The following is a 14,546-nucleotide window of genomic DNA, read 5'->3' on the forward strand; positions in this document are numbered from 1 at the left end:
CTGCTCCTCATTTCCAGTGACCTCTTTGGGTTCTGAACACACTGAAGCCTTTTCAGTCCTTTCTATTCTTCATCCCTCTAAAGCCTTTAAAGATGTTGACACTATCTTGACACATTTTCTTCATTTGGCTTCTGTAATACCATATACTCTGGGTCTTCTTCCTACCACCACATTCACAACTTCCCACTCTTTTTAATAGATTTCCCTTCCTTTCTTCATTCCTTGAACTTGGTGTTTTACTGAGTTTTGCCCTAATCCCTCATCTGGTCTCATTCTGCACTGCTGAGTGATTTCATCTGCTCCCATGACTACAAATATCATCTGTGTGCTGAAAACTCTGTGGCCAAGATCTGCAGCCCAGATCTCTCTCTGGGCTCCAGACTATGAATATCAGTTTCCCAGACAGTCTTCCTAAATAAGCTTGTAGGTTCATGGTGTGACGCTGCACTTGGAAGCCAGGATTTCCCGCTTTTAAACCTTTCCACTCTGTGTTCCTGTTCGGTAAATGGCACTTCCTAGGTGCTCTAATTAGAGGCATGGGAGCTGTCCTGGACTCCTGCCCTTTTCCCATCTCTCCTCTCATCCACTCATTAATCAACTTCAGATGTTATACTTCTACTTCCTTCATTTATGTGGCACATTCCTTCAGAGTTCTTTGATGACTTCATCACCTTGAAGAAAAATTTCATACTCCTCCAACTAGCATGTAAAAAGGCTGTAACCACACAGACACACACACACACACACACGTGCACATGTGTGTACTCGCACACTTCTGAAGTGGGGACACTGTCTCTTCCCTCTGGCACTGGGCAAGTAAATCCATTCCCTTCATGGAATATGTAACTTCCTTACTTTCATCCCTATCACTAGCCAAGAATTATCCTCCTTCTAGTCTTAGATATCAGTTTTTCCTCAAGAATGAAAGTGATTCTTTACCATACCCAGCATTCTGTGATAGAATCTCCTGCTTGACCCCATCACAGCATTTAGAAGTTTGTATTTAAATTATCTATTTCTCCTGCAGCCCATTAAATACTGGTTCTCTCTAAGGTCAGGGATGGGATCTTGTTCCCCCTTGTGTTCTACATAGTAATCACTCAATACGTTTCTTGACAGAGGGGTTGAAGTGAACAAAGATGACATCATTGACTCTAAAGCCCTACACTTAAGCTAAAGGGGTGTCTGTGGGGTAAAGGGTCTTAAACTGGCTAAATGGTTCCAGTTTCTACAACCCTTATTTCTGCACAGCCCCTCACTTCTAAAACTTTTAGTCATTTCCTCTGGATCTTGCCAGCAATCTTCTATTTTCTTGTAGGTTCTCTCCGTCTCTCCTGTGTCATGTAGACTGGAATGAATCAGGGTCTGCTGACTTTTAAGTGTTGTGTCATCAGCCCTCTGAGCCCCTTCTCAGTTTCTGTGGCTGCTGTCCTCCTTGCTGTCTCCATCCCAGCAGACTTTGATGATCCTCCACATCCCTGGCAACTCTAACCCCAGTTGCTTTTTTTACCTAATATGTTACTTCATCCATAGTGAGTAGTGTTTTTTGTTTTGTAACAGTTACTATAACATATCTGATATGCTATGTATGAAAGTATCTCGCACTAGGAATCAGGAAAGCTGGGCCCACCTGGCTGAGCTGTTGCCTAGGAGACTGGCCTTAAGCAGGGGACCATACCTTCATAGCACCTGTCATTTTTAAGTGGATTCTGGTTTTGCTTGACTGCATCCCACTCCCTGAGTACAGGGGAAATTTATATCCTCCTGTAGTAATGAGAAGGCTACTAATCCCCTGCCATAATCTGACACCGAGATGCTTTTTAGTGTATTCTGAATGGATCAGCTCTAGTGATGTTGGCACGAAGACAAGACAAACCCTATGGTCTTCTAAACCAATCAAGTACCCTAGTTTTGCTCCTATTCCAGGCTCTATTTCCACTGCCTTCTCCCCTACTCTGTTTCCTCACCCCAGTTCTATATGCAGCCTAATCATGTGTATCCTATTATCAAAGTTTTTGGACAGCATAAGGGATAAAAATCTTATGCCCTTCAGAAATAACAATCTTATGCCCTTTCCTTATTCAGGAAAAGGTAGAACACCTACAATGATTCCCTCTTTGAGAACTGTTTTCCATCTTCCCTAGTTTCAGACAAAATCAGATGGATTCAGCATGAGCAGGCAGTGCTGTAATGTCTCCCTCTCCTCCCACCTGATGAAACTCACTTTCTTCACTTCACATTGCACTAAGCATTACCAATTTGGCTGCTGGTGAGAAGTGGGGACCTGAATCCTACCTTTCTATCCAAGGTTCCCACGAACCACTTGTTAAAGTTTGGGGGCAAGAAGTCAAGCCTGCACTGACTGCATTTTAGAATCATTCCTTCCCTCTGCTTTCCAAGAGCTGCTGTTAGCTGGCAGAACTACCTTATCCATGCGATACATCTAAAAGCCCAGTGATTTCTTTGAGAAGTAAATAAATCTGGCTGACTGTGAGGCAAAGCAGAAACGGCAAAAAGCAAGGAAGAATAGCTGAGGTTAACTGGTTGCTTTTCGTCCACACTCTTAATACATATTGAACTCTGGAGGAAAGAAAGTAAAATTGAAGTGGGTTTCTGTGCTCAGCCACCCACCCTGATAATTAGACCTTTGGGATTTCCTGAGGCACTGCATCCGAGTATCATCTGTATGGATAGTGTAGGGCAAAGATGATGCTAAGTGTAGTCTTAAACATCCTCTCCATTTGGTGTGATGGAAGATTCTTACAAAGAAAAACAGAAGTGGCAGAGTCTTGAAACTTCCACAGAGAAGTAGTCAGGACTGGGGACTGCAAGTGAGTGTGCCTCTAGTCCCTCTGGTGGGCACTGGTCCACATCACAGGAAGCCCAGCTGTGGTGTCTGTTAGCTTTAAGCAACTCTGAGCATCTGGCAGACAGCTCTAGAGGCAGAGAGAAGTTTCTTTTGATAGAACAAAGAGATTTTAAAGATACCCAAGTTGAACCTTCCTTTCTCATTGTGCTAGTGGAGAAATTGCAGCTCAATCATGGATCTAACCAATCGTTTCACTAATGTTCTGAAGCAAGAGTAGCTGCCAGTCTACCCTTGATGTGAAGCCTACATGTATGGGGCATATGCACCTTATTAATTAAGCAAAGGGGTATTCAAGTCTTCTTGAGGGGCGTCCCCTTCACATATAGGTATGTGAGCAGTTTTCCTAGCCTCTCATTTGGTTGTGTTTACTATCTCTTATAGTCAGCTTTTTCACTACTGTGATCAAAAGACCTGACAAGAGCAATTCTAGAGGAGGAAAAGTTTATTTTGGTTCTTATGGTTTCAGAGGTCTCATTCCATAGATGGTTAACTCCCTTGCTCTGGGTCAAAGGTGAGGCAGAACATCATGGCCCAAGAGTGTGGAGGAGGAAAGCAGCTCAGGACATGGCAATCAGGAAGCAGAGAGAGAGACACATTACAGACTAGGGACAAAATATATACTCCAAAGGCACACCCCTAATGACCCACCTTTTCCAGCCACACCCTACCTGCTTGCAGTTAACCACCCAGTTAATCCCTATCAAGGGATCAACACACCGATTAGGTTAAGGTACTCCTAACCCAATCATTTCACCTCCAAACTTTCTTGCATTGTCTCACACATGAGCTTTTGGGGGACACCTCATATCTAAACCATAACACTGTCAGTGAGAGGAGTTATAGCCTAAGGTCCTGGGGCCAGTATTGTCAGTGTTGGGACAGAGCTGGAAATGGTATGGTCACCTCAGTTCTCATGCAACTCACATCTCTGTACCTGAAAGGGGCTTGGGTCTTCTGTGTAATAAAGTGACTTGTTTATGTATGACCTCCAGCCAGCCCTTTCTCACTGAGACTCTTCATGAGCCTCCAACTTTATAGACTTGAACGGGCAGAAATCATGGCAAGAAAAGATAGTTTTCTTCAGGCAATGAATTCAGCTTGATTTTAGGAGCTATCTTCTTAAGCATATTACAGTTTATTCTCTGAGGTATATTATCTATACATGGACAATTTATATTGATATTGGTAGTTATATTGAGGTGTGTCTTGCTGTTTCTATTCTGACTGCATCTACACCCGATTTTTTTTTTTTATGGGTTGGGATCTGATGGCCAGATCCCAACCCATAACAATAAAATCAGAATCTCTAAAAGTGAGACACAGACATTGACATTTATTATTACTTCAAATAATTTAGTAATCAAATATGACATAAAAGGCTAACTTTCAATGGCTCATTTAGGAAGAAAATAACTCCCCAGTCCCCAGTTACCACTAGCATAAAAGGTGAATTCTCTCAAATTTTCTGGCATTTTCTACAACTGCAGATTAAGTAACTTTGTCATCATGTCCTACCACTCTCTTGCTCCCAATTTATTTTTAGCTGAAATCATATTAGAGGACAAGGAGGGGCAATAAAAGAGAGTGACCTTTTTCAAAACAACTTTTTTGTGTTGGAAAAATGATTCATTGAAAAAGCCATGGCTTTGGGATTCTTCTCAAGAAAGCGCTTGATAACAGTTAATATATGCTCAGAAGCATACCTAAAGGGATCCTCCTTTATTTTCACTAAAGAAGGTCTTAGGTCAAGGCTGTTGACAACCTGGCCATGACAAGAATTGCCTTCCACATTGGAAAAGAGCTAGACAAAGCAGAAATGAGATCCAGTCCCAACCTGTAGTTCTAAGACCACAGCAGCAATGGAGTAGCAGAACTGGGTGAACAGCTGTGCTGGAAGTAGATTTAATTCATCAGACCTACCCTTATACTTACATATCCTTTTGCTTACTGAAAGTGTTAAGAGGAAATATAGCTCAATTATGAATCTACATAAGTATGCGTGCCTGTGTGTGTGTGTGTGTGTGTGTGTGATTTCCTTAATATCTTACATATTATTTGGGCAGATAATGTTAATTGCTATAGCAAACAAACCTCCAAAGCTCAGTGCTTTAACACAATAGAAGTTGATTCATTCTAATAATATGCCATTGAGCGAGTGTCGAGCAGCTGCTTTCTACTTGGGAATGCAGGGACATGGGCTTGCTTCACCACTGACTCCACCATTCTGCAGAGCCCAGGTGTCCTGGGCTACATTCTCTGCATCTGGCAGATGAGGGAAGAGAGAGCATCCAAGAGCTAGTGAGGTGGTGGTGGTGGTAATGACTGCTGGCCAGACTTGGAAGCGTAACACAGTGTTCCTTTAGTGATACTTCATTGGCTGGGACTAGTCACTTGGCTGTAGTTCCAAGGAAGACTTGGAAATATGTCCACACTATGTGCCCAAAAAGAAGAGGAAGTGGTTAGATGCACATGTAGCTGATATTCCCCTTCCTCCTCCTCTTCCTCCTCCTCTTCTCCTTTTCTTCTTCCTCTCCCTCTCTCCTTCTCCTTCTCCTTCACCACCACCATCATCAGAGCTCAATTTGAATGGGTATACCTTCCTGGAATTTTCCAAATCAGATTTCATGGCTTATTTATCTTTCTCCATATAATTCTTTTTGTCTCTTTTTATATATTTTCTATAATAATCTGATTTGAATTCATGACCAATGAATAGATCTAGTTTTCCCCAGCTGGATAATTTAACATCTAATTCTTCCACATTGACTATTGGGTATTACCTTTTATTATAGAGGGAGAAAAAAATATAATTTTTTGTTCAGTTATTCAACAAAGCTCAGATGAAAGCTGGGAGTTCAGTGGTCAGCAAAAGCAGACTAGTGCCTGATCCCTGGAAGTTTCTCTTCTAATAAGGAAATTGACAGAATCTTTTAAAAGAAAGGGGCATTGTCCCAGGAGAAGTAGAACAAAGGAACTTGACCTAGACTGGAGGGGTCAGGGCAGACTCTGCTGAGGAAGTGGGACTCAACTGAGCTGTGGGGAGCGTGTAGGAGTTTAGACATCTCAGACAGGGTGGCCTGCTGACCTAGGAACTGAAAGAAGGCTCATGCGGTTAGAGCTGAGATTGAGGGAGAAGTGTGATGCCAGATGTGTGTGAGAGGTGGGCCGTGAAGAACGCCAGCCTTGCTGAGCTTGTTGGCCTTTCTCCCAAAAGTAAAAGAAAGTTCAGCCATTTTATTACTCCTTACACCACTCATCCATCACAGGCTTTTCCTGAAAGATCTTTGGCAGTAGGGGGGATAGGGAAGCAGCTTCATGAGTAAGTGGATGGCAGACCTTTTCCCTAAGCGTTGTGGTTTTTAGCCACACACCATGTGTTCCACATCTCTCCAGCTCTCCTCATTGTTTCCTAGAGCTAAATTGTAAGATGAGCCTGAGCTAAACACAGCTGAGCTAAAAACACAACCTGAGAAGGGAAAGGTTTTTCCTGTCCCAGATGTGAGCCCAGCTGTGTATGTCCCCCCACACGACTTAGTGAAAGACACTTTGGATTTGGAGCTCCATTTCCAGTCCTTTCTTCTACTAACTGATTCCATCTTAACAGATTTCTGACAAAATTTTCAAAAAAACTTTAGGTTAGATCCTTCATGTTCCCAGGTCAGGGTACCTTCCACTTTTCTAAACGGATCTCATTATAGTTCTCCCTTCTTTATAATGTTGAAAATACCCCTTCCGATTGAACCAGATCTCTTAGACTTCCCCTTCTTTTCTCCTCACTGAAATGGCCTTTTTCATCTTCTAAAATGAACTAATTTTAAAATTGGAGCTCAAAACTCCCACCTCTAACAATGAATTGGGTAATTTATTTTTCCCCAAGGAACAGAATAACTGTTGGATGGATTGCCTTTAACTAGTTGTCATGGCAACACAAACAACCCCGAACTCCAGACGAGTGACTGAGAGCTTTGGTGACTTGACAAGGCAGGGGTGCAAAACCCACAGGATATGAAGTCTGTCTTAGTTCTGGGTTTGCCAGAAAGCCAAGGTCGAGCCGACAGAATGTTCTTCCTCAGTGTAATTTACAGGTCAAGGATAACGGTGCATCCTGTAGAAAAGAGTATAATTGATAATTGAAGGTGGTGGTAAAGCATTTTGAAGTTATTCCAGTCCAGTCTGTCTCTGAGGCTTAAACAGTGAGTGTTCCTATAGATTAACTGCTGCCCACAGATTAACATTATGAAATCTTCTAGATATAGACATATTGGAGAGATCAAAGCCTTGCCTCTGACCCAAATCATTCAGTCTCACCTCATTTCACACATCCTATACTTCAACCATCCTGACCTTCTTTGTGTTCCCTGAGAAGTCCCATCTCTTCCTGACCTCTGCTTTTCCTTATTCTGTGCCAGGCATTAAAATGCCCATCCACATCTTTTTGTCTGAATTTTATACAACCAGTTCCATTGCCATCTTATCCCTGAAGTTCCCCTTTATCTCCTAAGTTGGAAGTCATCTCTCTCTTCTTATTTTATGACATAGGTTATCTTAATTTATATGCTTATGCATTTATGTGTGTATATCTTATATTCTCTATAAGAGCAGCTTTTGAGAGAAAGACCTATAACATATCTTGATTTCTATTTCCTAGAGCTCCTTCTAGTGGGAAAAAATGCTTTGAGGTCAAGAAGCATTAAGCTTAAGCTGAACTCTATGGTAAAAACATCTGTGAACTTGGACAAGTTTATTAACTTCCTCAAACCATCTACCTTCTTCATGAGGAGAATGAGAATATCTCATTCTTGAGGAATAAACTTTCAAGAGAACTCCAGGGTAGGGCCTGACACAGGTACTCAGAAAGAGCATTTTATATCGTTCATACATTGTGTTTCTGTGGTTAGCATTTAATGTTTGCATTACACATAAACTACAAGTAACAGTGATCATTTTAAGTAGTCACTGAATACTTATGAGGTGCATTTCATCCCTTGGGATAGGTACTCTGATGCATCCTATTCAGTAAAGGGGAAAACGGACCTAGAGAGCTTGGGCAGCCTGTCCATAGATATTAGAGAGAACTCCAACTTGAGTTTAATCAGTCTCTAGGACCAGCTCTCTTGATGCTGCATAACATGCTTTCTCATACAGTAGCCAGTGGAACTCATAAATCTTGCTCCCTCCAGGAACAAAATAATGTCTGCTCTCTGTCCTGGACATTTGAAGATAAATCTCAGTTCTCCCATCAACAGCTTTCTCTCCAGGCTAAACATCCAAGTTCATTTTCTCTTCCCTCACAGGTCAGCTTTGCAGCTCTCTCCCTGTATTCATCTTCATTGCTTTGCCCTGGACAGGATCCAGTTCTTTTATGTACATCTAAAGTGTACATAAAACACTTGGCTGTTTGGTTGCTTTGAGAGACTACTCAAAATGTGGTTGCTTTGCAATACTACTCAGGGAGGTGGGAGAAATCGATGATATGTAATACCTCGTATCAGGCAACACTTTAGTGAGACCTTAATATGACCACATGTTGACATGGTCAGGCACTCATGACAAATTGGGGAGCCTGAGCTGCGAAGATGTTGACTAGAATTAAGGGAATGAATGTCTAAGAGAAAGGAGGTTTTGAATTCTATGAAGCTTCTGTCTAGATTTTATGTTTAGATTTTATGAACTCTGTCACTTGCGAGTGAATTTTCATGCTCAGTATCTTAAAATACAGCTGCAGTTTGGGTTCCACCCTCTTCACTTAACAGGGTGATTAACTATTTGTGATGAATAATTATTTAATTGCCAGTTCAGCTACATGTGTGTGGGGTTGTTTTGCTTCTTTCCTCTTCAGTGTAAGCCAAGTCTTTGCAATAATAAAAATAATCCAGAATTAGTCAACTGCCTTTTAACAGGTTTTCACTCACTCTGCCTCAGCAATAAGGTTCCAATTTTACAACATCACCTTTTGCTTTAAAAAAATAAATAAATAAAAGCCCCTGCTCAGTCAGTTCGATTTTTAACTCTCACAGCATCTCCAGTAACTGTTGACAGAGTCTGTACTTCCCTTTGAACATTTTACTCCATCTTTGGATAAAAATTTAATCAGAAAGAATTATTGCTCTTATAATACCCATTTAACCTTTATATTCACAGTAGATACAAAACCACTTAAAATTTAAAGCTCTCTTTTTATGGACTTGTATGCTGATCCACTTTTTCACAGAGATAATTTTTGCATGAGTCGTTGAGGCAAGACATGCCGGCCACTGCAAACCTCCAGGCTTCTCCATTGACTGATTTCCCTTTCCATGTACTCTTTGCTCAATTAATTATTTTAACAGTGACTTGCTGTTTTAAGGGAAGTTCTTTATTAATGCCACTAAATCCTTTTTTATAGTTGTAATCCTTCTGTCCATTATTAGAACTATTTCATGTTTTCTGTCTTCAGAATGTATAAGTGCTTAACTTCCCATAAAGTGTGCCTGGCTATCTTAATTTTATAGGCTTTACTAGCAAAGAGGTGTATACGTATCAGTAGGGAACAGACCCAGGGTCTTGAGTTTAATATGTAACAGACTTAAGATTCCTTATTTGAACAACTTATATGTCTAAAGACAGATGATACACTACAGTGTTCTTCTCTTTTAATTTTCTTATCACAAAAGTAATTCATCTTCCAACTCAAACCAAATTTTATAGAAATTTCTAAAATAAAGAGTGAAATTCTTCTCAAGACCTCTTCCTAGACGAAGGCACTGTTAAAGGTCTGTGTGTCTACTTCTGGAATTTTTTATACACCATGAAAATAAATATATGCAGATTATGTGCACACAGTGAGACACATATTATTCTGCATCTTCTTTTTACATTTTCCCCCAACAATGTATAGGTCTGGTATCTTTCTCAGAATGATAGTGCATATGGGTCTTAGTCTTAAATTTTAATGGTGTCACAGAATTCTGTAGAATGTACAATCCATAACTCCCTCAGTCATTTCCCTATTGATAATAATTTATATGTGTTCATTTTTTTCTGTTTTTTTTTTTTTGCCATTAAAGGCAAATATCTTTGTGCAATTATCTTCATGAAGTTTTGACACTTTCTACAAGATAGATATCTGGGATAGACTTGCAGAATCAAAAATACATGCACATTTCCATTTGATACCTACCAAAACAGCCCTCTCAAAAGAGGGCCTTGATTCATTCTTGTATAAGATCATCTGAGTCCCCATACTTTCACTAACCTTGAGCATGTTCCGTCTTTTAAATGTTTGCCAAAAAGGTTGTCTAAAAACAGGATTTCATGTTTTAATTTGCATTTTAAAGGATTTTTTAGTGAGTTTAACATCATTTCCTATGTTAAGTAACCACCTTACTTATTCCCATTATTTGTCCATTTGGGGGGATTGGGTTATTCATGTTTTTCTAATCAGTGAATTGGAAATTATATGAGTTTTAACCCATTTTGAAACTGTTCCACAGTGACCTATGAGTTCCTTGGAGAATAGCGTGGGTGGGGAGAAGCAGCCTGGCGGGCAGGGCTCCCTGGTATTCTAAGTCTCCTTCCTCTGTGCCAATCACAAATGTTGATCAGGCAGAGTAGCTCAGTTTTTACCTGCATTTCATCTTAGGCTTTGAGCTTGAGATGAAGCAGTGGCTCCTGAGGCTAAAAAGACGTATTCAAAAACTCCTAGGGGAGACAGAACTCAGATTTGTCATAAAGAGATCTGTCCCAGGCTCTGCAGCTTAGACTTTTCAAATTGGAAGAGCCTTTAGAGATTAAGTAAGTTCTTATTTTATTGCAAACACCCATGTAATACAAACTATATGGTTCATATCCGTTGATATGCATAAGATACTAACAGTATTGTCATGAATTCCATCATATATTCCTAGTAATATGAATTGTATTCCTGATAATAACTTCAACATATATTTGGAAACTTGTGGTACTCATCTGTAAGCAATGCTCAGAGCTTGTTTGTTTATTATTATGGTGCAGAATTACTTATTTATTATCTGCTAATTTATTGAATACGTAGATGATGTGTTCATATGAAGACTTTGATAACTCAAGGGCCCACAAGAATATGCTGTCCACAGTCGTGAGGAGCTGATTTGATACAAACTTTCAATTCTGTTAGTGGAGAGAGCATCTATGTAGACATTCAACCAGCTAATACCGGATCCTTAGTGTCTTGACGCCTACTGTGAATACTTTTCCCCACTTTGCCATTCCCTTCTGGGCAACCTTGGTTGGCTCCTTTTAACTTCTAACCTTCAGTTCTTTCTTGTCTTTTTCAATGAGAGTAATAATGCACACATTGACATCCTGACTAGGATGGAAATGGATGGAAAATGACTGTTTTTACCTTTTGAGAATAGAATCATGTTGTACAAAAATGTAAAGAATTATCTGAGTATCTATTGCCCTTCGTTATAATGTTAAAAGATTGCTAGTTTCAGCAGTAGCTGCAGTAATTAAATATGTTTTTTAGCATATTACTTTATCATGTAGGAGAGTATTGATATTTTATTTCCAGGCTCTTCTGAAATGAGCTTGCTTTTTCCCAATTTCATATTTTGGATCTGAAAAGGGAAAAAGAAAAGATATAGCTGTGGCACTCATTCTTTCATTCTCTCTGAAATAAAAGCAAAATAATGACTCTAAATGGTCAAAGTAATAGCCTGAGGGCTTTCTTTTCAATGTTTCTTTATGTGTACCTTTTAAGAAGGACCTAGTTTCTGCACTTATCTACAGAATTCTGTTATACCAGTTTAATCATTAAATAAGACTTAATATAATAGATTTTTCAAAGACTTATTCAAAACAGATTTTTTTTAAAATGGGAAAGCAGTGGATATTTATATGATAAGATAATATATGACCTTCCTTTTTATACTCAGAAATCTTTATTTTCTTTAAAATTTTTATTTTTATTATTTATAATAAAATGTCATGTCACAATTATTCATTCAGTTCAATCAGCAGCTACTCTAGAGTCTTTGGATGCAACAGAGAACAATACAAGCAGAAACCCCTGCCTTTAAGATCCTCTCATTTCTAGGGGGGAGAAGACATAAAATAATAACAAAAATCAACATAATACAAAAGCAAACAGTATAACATATTAGATGGTGATACATGCTATAGAAACAATATAAGCATAGCAGAGATGAAGGTTGCACTTTGCAACAGAACCATCAGGGTAGACTTTCTTTGAGAAGACCATTTTTATGCAATGACTTAAAAGCCATAAGGGAATGTTCCTTCAATGTTGGAGGATCTTAAAGAGGAGTAGTAGTAGTAGCTGAAGAGAAGGGAACAAACTAGAGAGTAGTAGGAGATGAGGTCAGAGATAACCTAGGGAGAAGAGTGCTTCTCTCTTAGAACTTTGTAGTCCCTTTTAGGGGCCTATTTAAGGAGCATATTACTTTTATGAAGAATTTTAATTCTTCATTCTAACTTACAAAATTAGTGATAGAAATGCAAATTATTCTATCAATTCCAGGCACCTAACAATAGACCAACAAAATTACATACTAAGAAGTATTCAATAGGCTCCCAACTTTTCTCAAAGCAAGGAACTAGGATGGTTTAGTTGAATCTCCTTTTATGTGAAGAACCAGGACTCAAAAATTAAAAGTCTATTGGATAACACCCATTGTGTATCTGTTAAAATAATGGTCTTACGTGTAATATATTAAATATAGGCACATTCACATATTGATGAAACTTGGCTAAATTATCACAAAGTGAGTGCTATTGGACCACCACCCTGAGAAGAGAAGTTAATACTAGCAGTAACTCAGGAGGAAGCCTCCTTCACCCCAACCCTGTCTCTTCTGTCCCCAAGAAGGCCACCATTCCTGCTTTTAACACAACGTATTCATTTATCTACTTTTGTTGTACATGTTTTTTAGGCAGCTTTCTTTTTTCCTGTTTTGTTTTTGAGGCTCTTGTAAGATTTTAGATATAGTCATAGTTCACTAATTTTCTTCTAGAAGTTTTCTGTTTTGGTCTTTGCTCATTTCAAGTTAATCTTTATATAAGGTGAACAATGTATGGATCAGTGTTTCACTTTTTTCTTTCTTTTTTAATGTGGATGCTCAATTGCTTCAACACCATTTTATTGTAAATTAATTAAATTTATGTGGGTTATCATTCTTTCATTCTCTCAACCATATAAATGATCTAGATCATGATATAAAGGTCTATTTTGGGATTCCTGTCCTGTTACTTCAGTCTATATGTGTGTCTGTTTTCCAGTTCTCTCCCTGTGTGGATGATAACAGTTTTGTAGTAAATCTGAAAAACAGGCTGTATAATGTGTTCCTTTTTCAAGATTATTTTGATTCTTCTAGTTACTTTGTTTTTCATATGAATTTTTTAATCAGTTTTTGCAAAAATCCTGCTGGGATTTTGATTGGAATTGTGCTGAAATCTATGGATCACTCTGAGGAGAAGTGACATATTAATAATACCAAGTCTTCAGATGATTTCCCAGTCCTCCAAAAAAGTAATAATATTGAGTCTTCCAATTCATTAATATATTATTTATTTCCATTTACTTAGATTTTTAATTTCTGTAATCATTGTTTCACAGTTGTCCACAAAGAAATCTTGTGTATATTTACAAGATACTTAAAGAGTTATTTCATAGTTGGGGTGCTTTTATAAATGCTACTTTTATATATATTTTCAATTTCCTAACTGTTCATTGTTACCATATAGAGAAAAGCTTGATCTTTATACATTGATCCTATATCCTATGACCTTACTAATGCTGTTTATGGAGTTGAGGAAGCTCCCTTATATTTCAATTTTTCTGAGAGTTTTAATCCTAAAAGGGGATTGAATTTTGTCAAATGCTTTTCAGCATCAATTGATACACTAATGATATTTTCTTCAACAGATTATTAGTATGGTAGAAGGCATTCACTACTCTTTAATATTATATCATCATATCTTTACCAAAATAAGCCCTAATTGTGTTGTTGTACTAATTGTTTTCAATATTGTTGGATTTAATTTGCTGGTCATTTGTTACAGAGTTTTGCATCTATGATAGGGCTACTGGTCCATAGGTTTCTTTTTTGGCAATTTGTTTTGTTGGTTTGATATCAGGGAAATGCTGAACTCCCAAAAAAAAGGGGCCATGTATTCTCTCTTCTTTCATTGTTCTGGAAGAATTGATGTGGAATCAGCATTATTATTTCAATGTTTGTAGAATTTGCCTGTGAAGTCATCTGGACCTGGAGTTTTCTTTATCAGAAGACTTTTATGTACAAATTTGATTTATTCTTAAGAACATTTTGACAGTTCACATTCCTCAAGAAATTGATCCATTTCATCCTAAAGACTGAAATTTATAGGAATGGTGGTGGTTTACAGTATTTCCTTATTATCATTTTAAGTCTGTAAGTACTATGACAGTGTTTCTTCTCTCATTCATGATATTCGCCACGACTGTCTTATTTCTCTTTCCCCTGGGTCAGTCTGGATGGAGTATTTCCATTTTGTGGATGTTTTGCCTCAAGAATCAGCTTTCAGTTCCATTGATTTTTCTCTCCTGTTTTCAGCTCTCAACTACGATTTCTGTGTTTTATTATTTCATTCCTTTTGCTTGCAGCAGGTTTAGTTGGTTTCTTCTTCTTCCTTCTCCCTCCTCCCTCCTCCTCCTCCT

At 38.6% G+C, this 14,546-nt stretch overlaps 1 protein-coding gene and 1 long non-coding RNA gene across 13 annotated transcripts in view; one reads left to right on the forward strand and one right to left on the reverse strand.

Moving 5' to 3' along the window:
- LOC107154372 (LIM domain containing preferred translocation partner in lipoma) overlaps positions 1-14,546 on the forward strand; it is a 608,084-nt gene that overhangs the window by 519,012 nt on the left and 74,526 nt on the right. The window lies entirely within an intron of this gene.
- The window catches only part of LOC125617100, a 28,391-nt gene continuing 20,698 nt past the window's right edge, over positions 6,854-14,546 (reverse strand). The window contains exon 4 of the long non-coding RNA XR_007347954.1: positions 6,854-6,974. This is a non-coding gene — a long non-coding RNA (uncharacterized LOC125617100). The remainder of the gene's footprint in view (positions 6,975-14,546) is intronic.

The sequence above is a fragment of the Marmota marmota genome, unplaced genomic scaffold (genome assembly GCF_001458135.2).
Source record: "Marmota marmota marmota unplaced genomic scaffold, marMar, whole genome shotgun sequence".
Classification (NCBI taxonomy): Eukaryota; Metazoa; Chordata; class Mammalia; order Rodentia; family Sciuridae; genus Marmota; species Marmota marmota.